The following is a 20,821-nucleotide window of genomic DNA, read 5'->3' on the forward strand; positions in this document are numbered from 1 at the left end:
CCAAACACTGATCAACATATTGAAAGAATTGAAACATTCTGAATCCATAAAAAAAAACAGGTTAAATAAAATCATCACAAGTAGGTAAGTAAGCTTGTTTCAAACACCATTGGTATAAAATTTTCATGATGTCAGGAGTCTTCAGTGACTGTCATCCAAATTCGGGGCAACATGAGTCATTCTATCTGCATTTAATTCTCAGCCATCTTGAATACAATCAAATTTCAGAGACAGATCTGAGCAAAGAATCGGGGACCAGGCATTCTGACAGATGTTCAAGAACTGCAACCTATTCATCTCCGAAGACAAAAAAGAACATAGCAACAGGATGCTCTTGCAAGGAAAATTCTTAAGCCATGATTTAGACAAGTATCCATCAGCCATGATTATAAATAATAGAAGTTATTTTAACCATTGTGCCTTCCAACTGTAGAAAATGCTATATATTGTTACATTAAAAAAAGAACATACACAATTCTGCTTTCTAGACTATTTTTTTTTTTTTATGATTCAATCCCTTTGCAACTCTTAATTCCTTTTTCCTCTCCTCTCTGAGGACTTCTTTCAATGCCTTCTGTGCTTTCTTATTCTTCTTTGTACCACATGCCTTTTTTCTTCTGCAGTCAGTGCTCCCATCCACTTTTGCAGGTCCTCTCCCCCCCCCTCCCCCTTCTTAGTACCAAGCATGCTCCACAAAAGATCTTAGGAATGGCTCTAGACATTAAATGAAGAGTTAAAAGTATTGGGGGGGGGAGCGGAGAGGGGAGCAGGGGTAGAGAGATCAAATACTATCCAAATAGATCTTTTTTTTTTTCAATCCATTTCTCATTCAAATCAAACTTTAAAAAGGTATTACTGACATAGCGCTTCATGCGGTTTCCTTCAAAATAATAATAAATAAAAGTAATCTTTAATCGTGAATCATTTAGTGCTACTTACTTTGTGCAACCTATGACATGTCTGCCACTTGAAACTGCCCACGACTTTGGTAATCAGTTGGAGAAAGCAGCCAATCAAATTTCACCCCACAATAGTTTCCAAGGTAACCAACAAAGATACTGACATGGGTTGCATGCAGTAGAAAGAAATGCATGAAAAAAGCTGCCGCATTTCTACTTTTTTCTTTTTTTTAATACTTTGGATCATATATTATAAAGCGTTATCCAAATGCATCAGTATTGTCAATAAACAGTAGCAAAAAATCCAAAGCAGAGTTAAAAAACAATGATAAAGCACTTCTGTCTTCAGTGACTCAGAAGGGCTACAATGCCTTCTTGAAGCTTTGCCACTTATGAACCACAATAGGGACCCCTTCTTTCTGGAGAACCCCTGAAAATAAGGGCAGAATATCCTAAGAAGAAAGACACCTTTTGTTTTGTTCCTGTAAATGGTTGCTTAAATGCATATTTGTTCAGTGATTAAAGCAGGAGTGAATTACATTTGTCATCGTGCAGATTTTTACAGATTTACATTAGAAGTTTAATTTACCAGCTACAAATATATATATATATATATACACATATACACACATACACACAAAAGTCAGTACTGCTTCAGTGTAAAAGAGGAATCAAAACTACTCATTAGAAAAGCCTTCTCCCCCTTCCCCATTCCATCCTGTCATTCAGAGCAGGATGTGCAGGGAAAATTAATGTTTGATTTCTTTGATTCCCCCTGCTATGCCTTCATGCTAACACCAACATTTCAGGTCCTAGTTCCTTTTAAATTAAGGTATCTCAAAATAAGTGGTCTTGGTGGAATTTATCTCAAAGAGCCAAGCTGGGCTGCTATTACTCAAAGACTTAAAATTGGGATTTAGCAAAACACAGGTTCTGTGACAATAGCACCAAGCATCATCTACACATATATCAGGTTCATCTTCAATGGTTGTTATAAAGAATAAAGCTCTTGAACCCAATAATGGGCTACAGATTCTAGTACAGAAAGGTTTTCCTGAAAGACGTCTTTATATCACTTCTCTAATTTTGAGGTTTTCCTGAACAAAGATTGTGAATTATGTTTCTTAGTACAGAGCCACATAGTGGGTATACATCACATTCCCCAGAATCTAACACAGTCCAGAGGCTTGCTTTTTATTTCTTTTCCTCATGAATTCATGAAGAACAGCCTTTGATCTACAGAACAGAGAAATACTTTCTGCACCAGGAAAAAGCTGTTTTGTCTACAAATCTGCCTTCAAACAAACAACAAAAACAAACAAACAAACAAACAAGAAACCCCACACCCAGACTCCCACTCACTGGAGCTATTTCATTATGCTTTCTGTTTATCACCTTACAGGGTAAAGCTTTGGTGGTTAGAGAGGAATATTTGTTCATGAAGACAAATCTCATGAAAGCATTCATTAGCTTTTATGAAGTGCTGACTGACACAAAAGCTGTTTGTTGAGGCTTGTGAGACAGACTCTTCAAGCTCATAGATTGGTGAACTGATTACTGAGGAGTTTAAAAATCATTTGAGTTGGTAGTATATTTCAATGATTTCAGTCAATCTGGTTAGGTTATTAAATTAACAACTGCGCAGTAGTCACTAAATATTTTCAAATGCAATAGTACTTTTCAATTATTGAAAAATTTAACACTAGCACTCTAAGGTAACTAAATATATAAGCATTAGAGAAGATCAGAAGTTGGCAATCAAAGAGTAATTTTAATTACATGTACTTCATATTAAATCTTGCTGTAAGACAAAATAGTTTCAGAACAACCCTAATTCATTTATATTCCACAGCCCTTGTGAAATGTTGTACACTGGAATCAACTTCCTACATTATTTAATATACAGCTCTGTAAATAAGATGAAGGGCAAGTTTTGAAAACAAGGTGCAGGCAATGAGACTGCAATAACTTTTGTTTGCACATGCAGACATGATAACTACATACTTAGCCATCTGTCTGCAGAAATACCAGTTTTTCTTTGACTCAGAAAAATACCATTTTGAAATTGTACCCTGAAACTTCATAGAATACAATAGAATACAATAAAAAGTAAGATCCATTTTTATAGCCCTCATACTGTATAGTAGTAAACAATAACAACATTTCTTGGAAATATTAAGATGAAATTCTTCTAGATCACCCATTTGCTTTACATCTCCGTCTATTCAGACTGCATAGAGGAGGGAAAAAGAATGTGCTTATTAAGAATTTGTATGAGAACAGATTGACCCAAATGTCTGTTACCAAAATAGATTATATTAGCTAGAATGGAGTGCGTTGCTTCCATGCAATCAGACTTATGAAAATGTCAACTCATATATACATTCTGATCCAGGGTAAGTCAAATTCTTGTTCAAGTCTGTAAAATAAACACATTAGAAATACCATGCTTTGTACTATGAACATAGACTGTAACTCACAAAATAGTATTCTTTGCAATCAGCTTCTTTCTACACTGACCTTTCTTTATCACTCTTGGTAGACAATCAGAATAAACCAACCAGTTTCAGACAGTCCTCTCAGGTCCTTAATCATTAAGATTGGGCAGATAGACAGTAAGTATGATCAATAGTGGCCTCTGATAGACCAGTCCAGAGCTCCCTGTGCAAAAAGAATACAGCAGCTCATTCTTCTAAATTTAGGATAATGTACAATTATGCTTTAAATTGCAAATTATAGGGAAAATCATGCTAAAAAACAGTGCCATACTTGCATTTCTTCTTGAATGTAAGAAGGAACCACTTGGCATCAGAAGAGCCAAAGTGTTTGTCTGTGAAGCCAAACCTTAAACACGGTACAATCTGCTCTAACAAAGACTGCACACCTTGTTCTGTTACTTTTTTTTTTTTTCCTCCCCTTAACCATTTGTCACTTCAGCATCAGTTAACAGCATCTCTATAAGGGCACATGGGGGAAAAAGGACTGGTTTAGTCACAGTAAGTTATTTTACTTTTATCCACAGTCTTTCTATAATTAGCCAACATAGCAACAGCAAAACAGTAAGATCTGGATTAAATAAAAAGTCACTATAGAGTGGTATCTTAATTGTGAACTCCAGAATGTTTCATAGCACCATAAAATCATGTGGTAAACCAGTAGGTGTTCATTCAGTTCCTGTTAGGAAAGATATAGCAGAGAAAGAAACAAAACAAGATCACAGAATCATAGAATACCCTGTTAAAACATCTAACAATATCAAGGCACCTAAATAGCTCTTACCACAATTAATCCATCTCTCGGTCATCAGCATTGCTGGAGAGCACGTCTAGTTGCAATCTTTTCTTTTTGTCTAGCAATCATACCAGCTTTGAGATGTTAAGCAGCAATTTGGTTATTTAGAAACACTATCTGAAGCACCTAAGATGTACAGAACATCTTGCAAACTGGAAGTTACATTCCTTTGAAATCTCTCAATTTCAGGACCAGAGCATTGTTAAATATTGAATATATATAGCCCACACATTACTAAATGAGCTCTTCATTATTTTCAAAACAAAATACTTCCATGAAACTAAATGAACTACAGTTGACATAAACATAATGATACTTCCAGGTGATGATATCAAACATCCCCAGAAGAACAAAGGTGAGACTACCAAAACACACAAAACTGAACGAGCAATTTGCTTTAAGATTTCTTAATTGAGACATTTCACTTTGCAATTTAGTAAGAAAGTGTTATTTATTTATTTAATGATTATTACATAAAGCGTTTTTCTATTTAAGTGATCTCTCTCATCAGATACTGCCCTAAGAGCTCTGACTGGCTGATGGATGTGCCAGAAGTGGCTTCTCTTCCTCCCTGCTGTGAGGTGGTAACTGATTAGAGACCCATCACTCACCCAATTTACTTCCCACTTCCCAATTTTATAAAAGCAAATTTCAAAATGGATAACCTTTGGATACTCTAGTTATAATATATGGTTTTCCCTTCCAAGGGTTTTCTTATTCTTCATTGGATAAAGGGAGAGAAGCAATTTCTAATATTCTCTGAAACTCCAAGAAATAATAAATAAATAAATAAATAAAAGTGCTAACCATTCAAAGTTAGGTTCTGAACCTACACAGTCATATGGAAAAGCTTGACTCTTTCCACTCATCTTTCTCAGCCAATACTTCTGGCAGAACAGCATGGAATTTGTTTCCACATAAGTGACTGTTGAAGATTCTAAGCAAAATAAATAGGCTTTGCAGTAGTTTAGCAACATGGATTAAGTAAATTGTTATTTTAGTTTTTAAAATCAGATATTTCTCTATAAAAATCTTAGAACAAATGTAATTTACACAAAATTATCTTTGAATCTTTAGGTAGTATTGTTGCAAGTTATCTGCTTTTAAAAAGCTAGATAGTAGCATTTCAGCACCTGGATGGTGATTTTTTTTTTTTTTTTTTTTTTTTTTTTTAAGGCAATCCATACACCCCTGTAGTGATGATTGCAGATTAATAGAAAAGCCTGATATATCAATTAATATTTAGCTCAAGCTATAAGAATTTAAATTGCAGTTCTGGAATTTCACTTTTTAATTTTATCATTATTTTAAAGTTCAAACGTCATAAAAAGCCACAGATGCTTTGTGTACATAGTTAAAACCTTTTTACATTATCGAAGTAAGAAGACAGAACAGTAGGAGAAGAGTTACCTTGCTTTTTCTAAGCATCAGTTTTAGATATTTTGTAATCAGGAGAATCAAAGTGGAATCCTGAATAAAAACTTAGTAAGATGATAAATTTAGATTTTCATTGAAAAACACAAGGTATTTCCTAAAGGGACTCAACAGATTCCCAGTTAAATCATCATCATATTTCTAGTGTAGATCACCTAATGATTTGATTGAATCCCATTTAAGCTGTAAGTTTAATGTTTCATTAAATTGGAATTGCTTATTTATGCCATGATCTTGAAATAAGTTTAAAAACCAACTTCTTAGTGGAAAAGTTAGTGATGGTAGTAAGATTTAGAAAAACTGGAAAAAGAGAAGAGCTTACTAAAAGTGCTATTTTTATTAGATTATTTAATTTTTGCTAGCAAGGTAATCACAGAATTGAGACTCCACCTCATGCATGACATAACTGGATTTTAGAAATTACACAGTTTCAGGTTTAGATGAGGTGGATTTTTCAGAGATTGAGAAAACTCCTCACACTTGTGGCATACACAGAATAGCTCCTAAAAATGGGGATTATATAACAGATTTGTACTACCATTTTGTTTTAAGACTTCTGCATAAAGACATGTATCCAATAAAAATAAAATTATTTTCCTGACTAAGCTATTTGGAAACTATGGATGTTTCTGTTGACTAATCAAGTCAGAAGTTCAAACAACACTCTGCAATGAATCTATACAATTACCTAAGAGAAGAGAAGAGTTCTAAAGGTGTTATCTTTTCATATATTGCTGATTTGCACAGGAGTCAGATCAAATGAAGTATCACAAATTTTGTGAGAGAATGTACGTAATAAATAAAAAAACTGGACTTCAAAACACAGATTTTGTTATGTATTAGAGAAGGGGTGAGCTGTCCTTCATTAATGAATTTCTGGAAAAAAAAAAAAAAAAAAAAAAAAAAACGCAGTTCCCAAAAATCTGTTGTTATTCTGTTATATTTCTCAGCTGTTGAATATCATTTACTATGGCATTATATCAAGAAGAGTTGCTTTTTAAATGCTGAACAGCCATTTTAAATCTTTTGTTTTCTTCTATATTTGCCTGAGTGAGAATTGGAAGACTCTAACATACACATAAGAAAAATGATGTAAGTATCCTTTCAAAGGAAAGCCTAATTTTAAGGCTGCTGCTGAATCACTAGATAAGTAATTTTCTAAAATTAAAGGAATGGATATTATTTCCTTCAGGAAAGGTATTTCATCCTTAGAACAGCAAAATCTATGAACTTCATAGCAGTTTCATGCACAGCCACACTTTTATCTGGCTAGGGCCAGCTAAGTTGAGTCACAGTATTTCATACAAAGTCTTCAAATACAACAGAATATAACATCAAGGCTGGCCTAAATTCTGAACTAAATTTTGATTTACACACATTTTTATTTTTGCCTTGAACCCAATGCTTTATAGCTGAAGTTGTCAAGAAACAAATGTACATTAAGACAACCTACATTTAAGTTGGTTATATAACATCCATGTTACTTGATTGTTGAAATAAGATTAATTTGTAAAATTCAGCAAAATACAATCATCCAAGACCAACGTAATTTTCTTTAGATCAAAATCATCATTTTATCATTGTAACTGACTTTGGAACAAAATTAATAAATTCCTATATAATGAATTCACATCAAAACTTCAGTTTGATTGTAGCTCAAATAGGAGAAAATAGAAAAATAGTAGCCTGATCATATTCTTGAAATAAGTAGTAACTACCAGACTGTATTCCAATAAAATTAGGATCAGACCTCCTAAGGAGCAGAAGTTACTCGTGCAACCATGTTGAGATAAAAGGGAAAATAAGTTGGAAAGGTCTAACAAGAACTCTCAGATAGCTAGTGAGATTCACATATGGTTGAACAAACATCTGTATAGATGGTATTTGCTCAGACAAATATTTTGGTATAATATGGTACTTAATAAAGAATGGGCACAAAGACATCACTTGTGCTAAGAAGTCTACAAATTGGGCTTCTAGTGTAACAACAACAACAAAAGTAAATTTCAAAACCAATGGCTGCCTTGGTAGGAAATTCCAGTATTTCTGAAACACATCATCAACAATAATCATGCAGAATAGTCATGTAATTCTCAGTTGGTCCAGTGAGCTAAAGATGTCAAACCCTCCTTTATTCTTTACTTATATGACAGGAATTTGGCACATCATTAATAACAAAATAGAAAAGTTGACCCAAATTTCCACAGCTATGGAAATATATGAAGGCCATAAAAGTAATTTTGATAAGGTAATGGAAAATAGTAATTTTTTTTTTGTCACTTCTGAAACATTCAGGCCATCATCGTTAGAGAGTTTACCAGTGAAACTCCATAAGACTTGCTTCTATGGTAAGAAATGAAATAAACTTCACAGACTGCTATTGCAAAATACACACATATATATATAAAGCATTTGTAAATATTTTAATACGTGCATATTATTCTAAAACATTTAATTAGTGTCATGGACCAAAAATAAATTGATAATAATCAATGATTCCTAAATATACCATGTTTAGGAAAAAAAATATTCCCATTGCTGTTTTCCAAAATCTTGCACTTTCTATATGGTAGAGGAAGCTGAACATACAGACAGGTAACAAAATTTTCTAGAAAAATATCTGATTATCATCTATATTAACTTATTTGGTTATTCCAGTCATTTAATATGACACATAACCTAAGTTTTGGTTAAGTTCTGAAGTAACCTTAAAGTCAAAGTAACCATACATGCCACTGCAGACAATTGTGTAATATAGCCTCCTCCCAGCAGATGGAGATAAGAAAACAACCGAAATTGAGGTATAGCAATCAACTTCTGTTCAACTAGCTAGATCAGTGTTGCCTCTCTCTCTCTTTTTTTTTTTTTTTTTAAAATGCTGTTTTTAAGAAAGCTCTGTTCCCCTCAGGTACTCAGAACACATCCAATAGGAATACTTCTGAAACTGAATTACAATAGGGCAAATGCAGGCTGAAGAATGTATGTTGCTACTCAATGATCATTACAAACGTTTTCCTTCCCTTCCCAATTTCTTCTGCAATTTCTCTGTCTATTATAACCTGTGACATACATTATTATTATTATTATTGCCTATTGTTCACAAACAGGGTCAAATGCTGATTATGTAGCTGAAATGCCAGAAAGCATTTAATTAACTTGTGCAGACTCTTAGCAGCAATATATGAGCGAGGGACTGAAGGGGCTGGAGAGGATGATAAAAGTTTCAAACACAGCAACAGTTTTTCTGATGACATGACTAACTTTTGATCTGGAACAGGAAAACTGAGCCTCAGTCACACCTTCCCTCACATTTCTAGATAGGTTTTATGTTATACATTGAGAAGATTTGGATAGTTTCTTTACTCGCTCTTAGAAGGTATTAATGTAGTAGTATAAAAATGGAAGTGAAGGGACACAAATAGACACAAATTTCAGAAAGATAAATAAGAATAAAACTTCACAAGAATGCCAGTCAAACATTGGAACAGACTACCCAGAAAATTTGTGTTAACACCTTCCTTGGTGTTTACACACTCAAAACTGAGGTGGATTACATTCCGAGAAAATTGGCTTTACTTCAGAGTTGCCTCTAATCTTGGATCAGAGGGCTGGACCAGATGACTTGCAAAGGCTGCTTCCAACCCTAATTATTCCATGATTCTCTGAAAGTATATTGCTTCTTTTCCTAGCTCAGAAGAAAAAAAAAAAAAAAAAAAAAAGTTAAAGCTTTCCTTTTTGAAACTAGCAAAAGGAAAAAGTCAAACGACTTTTCATTTTTAAGTTTTTAGGACACAATAGTAAATAATTGGAACAAAGAGGACCAAGGTCTGAAGATCTTTTACTCATGAAGAAATGCTAGTAAAATTAAAATTTGTCTGTTGATAAAATGTTGCTTGTCAGACCGTGATAACTGGAATTATTTGGTGATTGCTGAAACTGACAGACATTCAACAATACTCCCACACAGAAAGCATTTTTAACTGAAATTTATCTGTTAAATCTGCCATTGATTTTAAAAATATATTGGGGAAAGCTGCCAATTCCCATGAGGTATTTGATTAGTAATTTTAAAATCTTCAGTAGACAAATGTTAACCCACCAATAAAGGCTGTCATAGAGTAGCACCACAAGATCCAACTGTGCTAGGCACTGTAGAAACTAAAATTAATCAATAGAACTCTGCAAGCTAAATAATATAAATCAGTGAGGCAGACAAATGAGGGAAAAGGAGGAGGAAGGCAGTATCATCATTACCACTGACTAGGAAAAAGCAAAAAAATTCTTTGCAATGGATTTTGACATTTATGATGGACAGCAAAACACAGAAATGCTGATATTCTCTGCATAATTTGTGCTTTTTTTCAGCCTTCCAACAGGGTTTCCTCTTGATCTGTGGCTAATGGGAGCCTAGATAATAACACATGGCAAGCAGCCAGTTTCTTCAGAACTACTCTCGAAAGGATAAAAGCCCAAAGGTTTTAAATGGTGATCAGGAACATGATCATGCTCTACTATTTAGCAGTCGTTAGGACTGCTGAAGACCTAAGGCAGAAAAGCTTCAGAAAACTTCAGACGTTCCTCATAAGGAGAAGCTTGAGGTCCTTTGCAGATGAGGTAAAATTTATCCATTCCTCAAAACAGAGTTTGAGGGAACAGTTTTCAATAAGAAATTTTGTTATGGTCAGAATTTTTCATCCACTTATTACTATAATTTATCTTTAACCACAAGCATGGACTCAGTCACACACAAACAAGTTTTAGTAAGACCTGAGCCATTATGAGAAACTCCTATGATTTTATCAGCTACAGAGTTTTCATTAGGCAAAATTTATACACACTAGTTCTTTCTCACACACGTAGTATTCCTGCATTTGTGGGAGCTTACATGTGCTTGCAGAATCACTCAAAAATGTTATAACTAAATTAGATAAACACAAAAGGTGACAATTAATAAATTCAGGATAGTTAAGATAAAACAGAAGTAGCTAAGGCTTCGAAGACCTAAAACAAGGCTGCAGAGATAAACTACATTTGAATGGCATAAGAACATACAGAACTTGCACATTTCAGATACAATTGAAGCCGTCAAAGTCAACAGTCAGGTAACCTCAAGTAACTGCTAGCATTTTTAGAACACCAATTTTACAGCAAGCGCTACCTAGTAAAAAGCTTAGAGTTTGATCACCAAGAATTCGGTTCACTTAACGTCAGGGTAACAAGTAAAAAAATAACCACAGAAGTGTACTTCACAAAGATAGTGTGATTGACTTCTCTGTTAGAAATATACTGGTGAAAAAACGCTGTTAAATGCAACGGTTTTCATGCACTGATCATCAGTTTCATCTACTGACCTAGGGATATCTTCAAAGGAATCAGTAGCCTTCTTCCCCCCCCTCCCCCTCCCCATTTGCCCAGGGACTCAGACTTCAGAAAATTAAATTTAGTTTGGGACCATAAGCCCACTATGACCCAACACACTAATTAAAGTGAGAGTCATAGCATCTCTATCTCATTATCTAGAACTACAACATTTGTATAGGTCTACCATGACTTAGAGGAAAGAGAAATAGTGTTTAAGATTCAATTAGGAACACCGAAGCCATCATTTGTACTAAATAGAAAGAAAAGTTGTCATTTCTAAGCAGAAATATGCTTATAAAATTATGTAAGTATTAAGCAATAGTTTTCAAAACGCTATGAATACTTTTGTGAAATGCAGAGAAAGGGTAGCTAGAAAAATTGGGAAAAACAAATTAAAAGGATAAATTACTTCTAAGAAAAAGTTTAGTATATTCACAGAAGCCTGTATGCAGAAAGGAGGATGCTGATCCAGAAATAATTATACTGGGAAATAGGATAAAGAGAATAAGAATAGCTGCCATTAAACTGTTACTTTTCTTCCAGTTGTCCTAAAACAATGTTTTTGTCCACTGTCTAAGATACTTAATCTCATATTTTGCATGTATTTAATGCACATATGAAAACATGACAGAGCAGATCAAGATTATATACTTGTATATAAAATGTATTTTTTTTAATATCCACAATACATATAAAACCTAATTAACACAACAGCTAAAATAATTGTGCTTATTTTGTTATTCCATTAAATGGAAAGCTTTCAGGTGAGACAAATATATGTTTTCAGATCGACTTACTTGTAAATTGAAGAGATTTCACTACTATCAAGTTGGCAGGAAGTTAAGGAAAATAAAATTACCAGTAGTGAGGTGGAAGAAGGTGAATAAACTCAGAACAGAGTTTACCATCCCATGACAGTTTGATAGCAAGCCTTCTCATAAATCTACTAAGCTATAGCTTCACTTCATTGGAAAATACAAATACATTGTACATGTTTAAAATGTTGTGGGGGAAGGTGGAGCAACCAGACATACAGTGAAACCTAAAAAAAGCTAAATATAATGAAGAGGGATTTTCTGAAACAAATTGCTCAGTAGTCGTTGCACTAATGAAGCTGCAGATATTCCTAAAGTCCTTGACATAGCTTATGCTACTCCCTCTGTAAATCAACACCATGCAGACTCTGGATAAATCATTTTTATTGTTGTTGTTGTTACAAGTAGATATACCCAATATATTTTTCTTGTTCTTTGTGACACAATGCAACTGCTGACTTACTTTCTCCAAAACTTAAAGTAGCAACTGAATTATTTCAGCCACTTTGTATACAAGACATAGGGGTTTACTGCATAGAAGAGTTCTACCACCCTTTCTTTACGTTGTTCAGAAAAACAAAGATCTCTTACATGTTCCCCTCCACAAGTCTGTACATAAAAATTGATATTCAGGATCACATTTCGTAATCCTATTCCATGTTATTTCTCTCTTTGGAAGAGTGATTATTATATTAGAAGATAGGAGGGTTCATTAAGTGAGGGCAATATCTGCCTTGAATATCATCTAGACATGATGAACTATGAAAGACTCACCTGAGTCCAGCTGTTGACATCACATTCATATATGTATCCTTCTATTCCAAGACAGAAAGGAATATTTTTTCATTGAAATGAATGTATTGGCAACTTGAAAAACCTCAAATTATTTTATCTATAACAACATTGATCTATATGATCTATAGTTTCTTTCACTTTCAGCAAATATCATGTCAGAGAACTTCCGAAAGATATTTGAAACAAACAGTTGCTCTTTTTTTTCCCTCTCTCTTTCTCTCTCACATTTTCTCCCTGCCTGACCCCCTTTCTAGTAAAGGCTAAAAAAAAAAAAAAAAAAAAGCACTTATTTTAACTAGTGTTTCTCTATTTTATAACCAGTGAGAAATTAATGATTCCAAGATGCTCATCTGGAAAATATGAATTTATCCATTATAAAAATACTATTAATAATAGCATATACAGTACTGTAAATCATTGAGGAAAGAAAAAATCTTCAGTAAATGACAAACATATTTAAATACTTTTGTATAAGATAGGCAGATTATTCAAAATTTAAGAACTGAGGCTGTTAAAAAGCAAATGATTAAAATATTAATAACTAATAAAGCTGTTGTGTGAAACACATAAATTATTTTAGGTTAAATATGTAGCAAATACATGAGCAATCTAATAATATTTCCTTATCGACAATTTTCTATATTAAAATTCTGCATTAAACTTTTGAAGAAAAACTACAACTAAATTACATTCTTGCTCAGTATTTCATTGAAAGAGTAGTTTTACATTTATTGAAAACAGCACGTATTTCTGTTGTGGGTTTCTTTTTCCAACCTTAATGTTTTTCCATTTGCTTATTTCTACTTTTTAAATATATTTACACTTAAATAATGCTTACTTTTCATGTTAGGAGATGGTAACAACTAGACATAAATGCGTTCTGAAACTGCATTATACCGGGCTTCATTTGTCAATATTTCAGCTTTCAAATACAATTGACTAAAATATCTCACTCCTGTTTATAGAAAGGCATTTAGGGATAATCATTATGGAAGCATACATCCTAGTAACTAGCTTTGTGCTCTCTAAAAGGCCTAACAACATTTTAAGTAAATAAATAAGTGTGACATCTTTAATGTAAATATACAAAGGTTTAACTCATAGTTAATTGCTCATATTGCAAAAATCTAGATGCTCTTTCTTGTTTAGTTCATTCATTTAATAACCTGAGATCTTTGCAAACAGTTAAGTAAAACCTGAGTTGAGTATAAAGTGCCTCAGAAGGAGCTGTACAGACAGGTTAAGTTTTCCAAGATATTTGGAAAATTAATATTTTACAGTACTGTAACCTTGGCTCCAATATGAGTAATTATGATATCAGGTACGTTTCAGTAATAGTATAATTAATATCCAGATTCAGTGCATACAGAAGTTGAGAGGGAAATGCTGCTAGTTCCACAGGTAAGGTCTGTGATAACTATCATTTATATTGTTCTTAATATGACTGGGAAGCTAAGAACAAAACAGTTTTCTTACTCTTTTTATAAATACAGAGCATTAAACATGTATTTTAATGTTTTCTACAATGCAACCATATAATCTCCTCTAATAACGTCAAGTAACTGTTGAGAATGAGCCTAATTAAGAAACACTTAACCAGCTTATCTCTGCCTAGGCAGTCAACAAGGAAAGGGTCACACGTCAGAAGCAGTATTTGGGCCAATCATCTAATGATTTAATATTAAATCATCTCCAACATTGGAAGGTTCAACAATTTTAACATCGTTAAAGAGAAGAATATATGGAGAAATGTTTAAGGATGACCAAATAATCCACATCTAATGATCTGAGAAATCTTACTTCTCTCTCTTTTTTTTTTTTTTTTTTTTAATTCCCCCTGCAGAGCTGGGAGGAAAGACTCCCAGCCAATTATAACTCCATCAAAATTACTTTCAAAACCAAAACAAATACAAATTCTCATTTAATATATTTATCTTAATGGATTTATTTTAGAAATATAATTAGTGCCCCATAGCAAGCAATATTTTAAAAATGGTTTAACTTGTTACTGACAAACAACTTACTGTTTAACTGAGTATGCAGCTAATAGTGCATAATTAAACGTACAAAAATACAGGTATGAAACTCTGGAAATCAAGCATTTAAATTATGTATTTCAATTACATAACTGTTTCTGAGATAATATATAAAATAGAGACAAATACAGATGAATTAATTTTACTAAAGTGCTTAATTGAATATCTACAGGGAAGTGACTCCAATCTCTGATCACAGTCAAGGAGTGTTAGCTAGAGAGGATAATACTGGTTATCAATGTGCTTCACAGCTACTCCAGTGAAATATTAATGTATTTAGTATAATAAAATATATATGTGACTTTTATTTTATTTATTTATTTTTTGCTGACATACAGCTCCAGAATTGACAGCAAACTGTAGGATTCTCTAAACACATAGGAAGCCATCCAGCAACATAATGGCTTAACTGACTGAGCAAAAGGTAAACAAGCTCTAAATCCTAACCCCTTCTGTTATATTTCACTCTCGTGGAAAAGCAGATATACCAAACTAACACAAAAAATAAATTAAAACCACTCAATTTCAGACCTTACCTTCTCAATTTTAGACCTTCTTTTAGGTCTAAAATTAAGAGAAGATGTGAAATCATACTTTTAGAAAAAATCAAGTACAGCAATATACATATCTGAAAAATAAATTCATAAGAAAATTACAGGCATAAAAAAAATAAAAAATAAAAATAATTTAACCCAGAGTTTGTGTAATAAAATAAGTTTCATTATGTGAAAGTTGGCAAAGACTTCTTAAACACACATTGAAATGTATTTTTTTTTTCTTTAAGCTAATTCCTAAATGTGTGTTCCTAAGGAAATGTACTCACTTCACTCAGAGTGTGCTGAGGCCCTGGCCCAGGCTGCCCAGAGAAGCTGTGAATGCCATATCCCTGGCAGTGATGAAGGCCAAGTTGAACGAGGCTTTGGGCAACATGGTCTGGTGGGTGGTGTCCATGGTCTGGTGGGAGGCAGGAGAGCAGAACTAGATAGTCTTTAAGGTCCCCTCCAACCCAAAACACTCTGTAATTCAAGCAGAGATTTGTAAGCAATATATTAAACAGTTATATAAGCTCTTGGATCACTTCTCTAAGTTCTGTATCTTGTGCAGTCTCAGGCATTTCTACCCAGACAGCTTTACCTTCATATCTAAGACACTGAAATTGAACATGACTTGGCTCCACCTGTAAGACCTTATAGACTACCACATATAAACTGAATAGAATGGTATGTACCTACTACCACACAAACAATAAAAGACAAGTATGGATTTACTGGGCTTAACACTGTTAATTAACACTGTTGAATTTGCAAAACTTCACCCAATTCAGGTGCAATGAACTTGTGTTGTCTGAGCTTTCTACCCCAGGTGCTGCTGCAGGAGAAGGGTTTCCTTCTCACCTTGTTGCATTTTACACCTGTGCTGGAAGCATACCCAAACAACCATAGGACCAGTGGAAGCTGGGTTGACAGTCACATATGGAGAACTTGCTTCATCTGCATTAGGACTGAGATATTTGCTAATGCAGTCAAGATGGCAAAATTTATACAAGATCCAGAAAAAGAGAACATATACTGTGGAAACTGTTACTCCCCTATCATAACCATTTTGCCCTGAGACAAAGGTTACTATTCTTTTCCTGGCAAATTAATGCTAAGTCTCGTTCTTTAGTTATGTAAAGGCTGTGTAACAATTACCTATATTGAAATAATAATCAATGATTAACATCAGATGCAGTAAATATAACTTCATAAATTAGACTTTTGTTTTTCTCATAGTATTTCTGAGGTATGAGAGAATGATTCCTTTTAAAATGGGACTGTCTTTCAAACATACAGTGAAATCACATACCAAAGTTATGACTGCATATATGAGATCACCAGGAGAACCAGCAAGGTTCTGAAAAGTAAAATATTCCTTCCCTTATGTACTTACAGACTGACCACTCAGCCATCAGCTCTGCTTTTGATGATGTTCTGGTTTCAGTTAGGACAGAGTTAATTTTCCTCCTAGTAGTTGTTTTCAGTTCTGAATTGCTCAGTTTTGAGATGTAAACAAACAAGTTTCTCAAGCAGTTTTCAGCTGTTGCAAAACTCATCTAATTTTCAGGAGTAGTGTTCCCAAATGAATCAGAAATACCATCTTTCCTTTCAGTGTTAATGACATCCTACAAGGTGATAAAATTAGCAGCTGGAAAGTGTAATCCTGCAACCACACTCCTCAATTTGCAATTCACATCCTCCAAACTGTTGTCCAGTTCATGCCACTTTCTCAACAAATTTCCGAACTGCTTGCTTATATGCCCAAAGCATATGTTGCTGACAAGCCTTTTATAAGATAAACAGTTTCATTATTGTCATGAGAGCTTTATCTCCCAGTAAACTCTTCCTTTTGTCTCCATGATCACCATCCCTTTTTTAGCTTGTTCAGATCACTTTAAGATAATGATTTCCAAAGAATTTTCTCAGCTATGTCTACACTCATACTGGCATGATAACCACAGTCTCATTAAAATTTGCTGATGGTTTGATCTTCTCCGATAAAGGAAGTTGTGCTTTTGACAGTGTGAGTTTCTCTTCATAATTAGACCACAAATAAAGAAATACACAACTTCTTGTTTCAAAGTATTTCAAAACTGCTGTGAAAGTGCGTATACTTGTTTCACTCTTGAGAATTCCAAATCCTCAGTAAAGAAAACTTCTACTGGAAGTTCTAGAAAAATTAGATGAAAATCTATTCCAAAACTATTTAAGCTCATGACACACTCTAACCCTGCAACAGACAGCAAAGCCCCTTCTACTGCCTTCCCTATGCAAGGGCTGTTGTCAGCATTTTAGAAGGCAGGCTGGTATACTTTGAACTGCTTAGAAATTTTTTGCCTGTCTGACTCTTCTCTGCAAATTCCTTGTGAAGAACATTGTCATGTCCTTTCCCTGCAGGAAAATCCCAGACTGAAAGTATATGACTCATTCACACACAGCTGTCCACTTGCCCAAGCTATCTGCCTTGCCATCAGAGCCTGATGCTGCCATCTAAGAATTGCTAGATGAGAATCAGAAGCAAGCTTACAGCAGGCAACTAAGGGAGTCCAAGAGAGCGTTCAAACTGATGCACGCATGTTTTCCTCTAGCTTCCTCAATACACCAATTACACTAAGTTGGGTGACCTCTAAACTGTCACTGATTCACTGTAGTTGGACTTTAATTTAACTCTCATCTTGCAGTTTACGCTTCTATATTTACAGCGTTCTTTAATTCATTTCAACACCAGCATAACACCAGAGCAAAGCTCTGTGCTGCACATCAGTATAAAAACTAGCTCAGGGCCTGGAAAGTGAACAGTTGTGTAGCACAGAATCTACCCATGCTAATTTAGTTACTCCCATAAATCATCCTTTTTAACAGGGCAAGCTGGCACAAAGAGGCTTGTGCACTATATTCCTACAGTAGCAACGTGTACATAGTGTGCACACTACACTCCTCAGAGTACAATGAGTACTTGAGCAGTACTAAACTTGGATAAGGGAACATGCCACAGCTAGACCCTGCTGAACAGCTGGCTGGGATTCAACAGAACTATCCTGTTTGAGGAGAAATGTCATAGTCTGTATTATTATTTTGAAGGTGCATACTGAATTGTGTCTGTTGAAATCATCCCTTTGGCTTATCTTATCTCAAGTGAAAAGGATAAAACAGAGCACAGTGAACTAGAATGTTTTAATTCACAGTTTTTCTGTTTTCTGTTTCCTTTCTTTTTCTTCACAAAGTATTAACTTTTCAATCTAACTAAGTGATGAAGTGGGCTTACAAGAATGCACATGTAAATCTAAATTTCCTAAAGCTTGCATTTATATAGATGCCTTATTTTGGAGAAGGCAGTCACAGCTGTCCAAGAACATCTGCTGCACTGTACATCCAACCACATCCAGGTCCAACCTGGCCCCGAAGTAAACATATTAATCACCCCTTATTACCAGGGAGAAAAATAAACAAACAGACAAACATTTGATTCCACCGATTCACATCCTGGCCTACTCTTAGCAAATGAGACAGATGATTTTTCTTTTTACACCCTAGGAGCCCAATTTGGAACAGGGTGGTAGTGAACAAAAGGTAGTGAAAAAAAGTAAATGATGTGATTAATAGAAAATATTTTGTCTAATTTACAACAATGAAAAGTGAAGTAAAGGAAATAAGGTGTGCTGTCTGGCCCAGCACAGCACTGGGCTTTTAATGCGCATGAGAATTTTATTAAAATAAATCATTTAAAAGAACATAAATGGATGTGTGTGATTTAGCTGAGGAATGCTGGTTGCAGAAAGCATGCGGTCATTTTAAAAAGTTTGCTCCTCTTACATATTTTATCACTGAAATTAGAATAGTCCTTCTAATAGTTTGGCAAGATCTCTTTTTCCTTTCATTCAAAAAGGAAAAGGACATTGTTTCAAATGTCCTTACAGTAAGCCATAGCACATAAAACTCTTTGCAAGGAATAAAGCATTGTAACAGAGAAAAAACAACAAGAACAACAACAACAAGCATTTAGTGTTACATAACATATATAATAATATGTAATACTACTGGAAAGACATTTGCAAAAATGAATATTAATGGTGTTTATATTCTAAATATAGTTTTAAAGTTGTGAGAAGAGTGATGCACACAAATACTTCAAACATGTTAGTAAGATAAAAAATATTTGATGAATGGGGTAAGATTTCAAATTGGTAGTTTTTGAATACAGACCTGATAGAATATAACCCCAAGAATGACAGTTCCCTTTTCTATTACTATTTCATATAAACTTTTGATTTTTTATGGAGCTAATGTGATCATATATGAATAAACACATGCAGACAGATGGTTATGAGTATCAACACAAACCTGACTAGCACATAATGAATTCACATAGATTGCCGTTTTGTTGTGTTCACAGAGCACCTGAGCAATGCTGCTCAGGAATTTGGGTTCACAACTGTTCAAAGGCTGTGTTACAACCAGCCCACCTTTGTGGTATATATGACGGCAGTATTGCCAACAAAAATAGGGAACGGGACTCATTGGCAGAGCATCTCATATTTCTAATATTTCTAATATTCACATTTTATTTTTATTTTATTTATTTATTTATTTATTTTAAGAATCCCAGTCTCTTTTCTTAAACACAAAACTTGAGCATAGAGCCCCAGTGTTGGACTTCATTTATGCATGAAAAGCTCATCTTACTGCCAAAAAAAAATAAAGGAGTCTCCTAGTTTTGTTCAAATTCTTATTATACATAACTTGATAATTAAATACATTTGTTTAGAAGCTGGTAATGCAAATGTGTTTTATGTGTCAACATTTTATGACACTTATTTTGCTTTGGCCTCATTACCTGCTCCTCTGTATTACCATAAGGAAAGAAAACTGATCCAATTGATTTGTTTACAGCATAGCTAAATGACATATGTGCTACATCATTCACTGGCTTTATAGGAAGTAATAAGGTCACAGAAAAAGCCGGAGCAGCCTGATCTCATTTTCCTTTAGGGCTGACTACATTAACACACTTACTGAAGGAGGCGATAGTAGTGATCCAGTCAGTATTTATCGGGACAAAATCAGTAATTATATACATTTTTAGAGTAAGGAGCTCCACTTTGAACAGAAGTCCTAGTAATGCTCGGGTTTAACATCTGAGTGAAATCTGTGGATGTAACCCTCAAAAACGGCTTAGTATTAAAAAAGAAATCCCCAGACCTGAACCAGAACCAGCTTTGAATGTTCAGTGTTCATATATTGAGATATTCAAGCTCTCGGTATGGTTCTGAAGGATTGATCATGAGAAAATCTGTTGAGTAAGGTCAAAAAACAACAAACTGGAAACTAGGGATTTTTTTTTTTTAAAGTTCTAATGATGCAGAGACTGCATAATAATCTCCCTGTGAACCATAAACATAATAAAAGCTGAGGCCATTTCTATTATAATCTCTATCAGCAAGATGCCAGCGCTTTTCCAGATTTCCTAACGACTCCCTGCTAATTCCATGCCAAAACTAGCAGTGGATTTCTTCCTTTTAATCTCCCCTAATGCCTTATTCGATTATTGTCGCTGCTCTCCGACCGCACGCCGTCCCCTCAGACCCTAATTCCCCGCCGGACACCCGGCTGAGGCTGAAGGGCGGCGGCAAAACCGACGGGGTAGGGGCAGCCCC

This window comes from Aythya marila (assembly GCF_965140915.1).
Source record: "Aythya marila genome assembly, chromosome: 14".
Lineage (NCBI taxonomy): Eukaryota > Metazoa > Chordata > Aves > Anseriformes > Anatidae > Aythya > Aythya marila.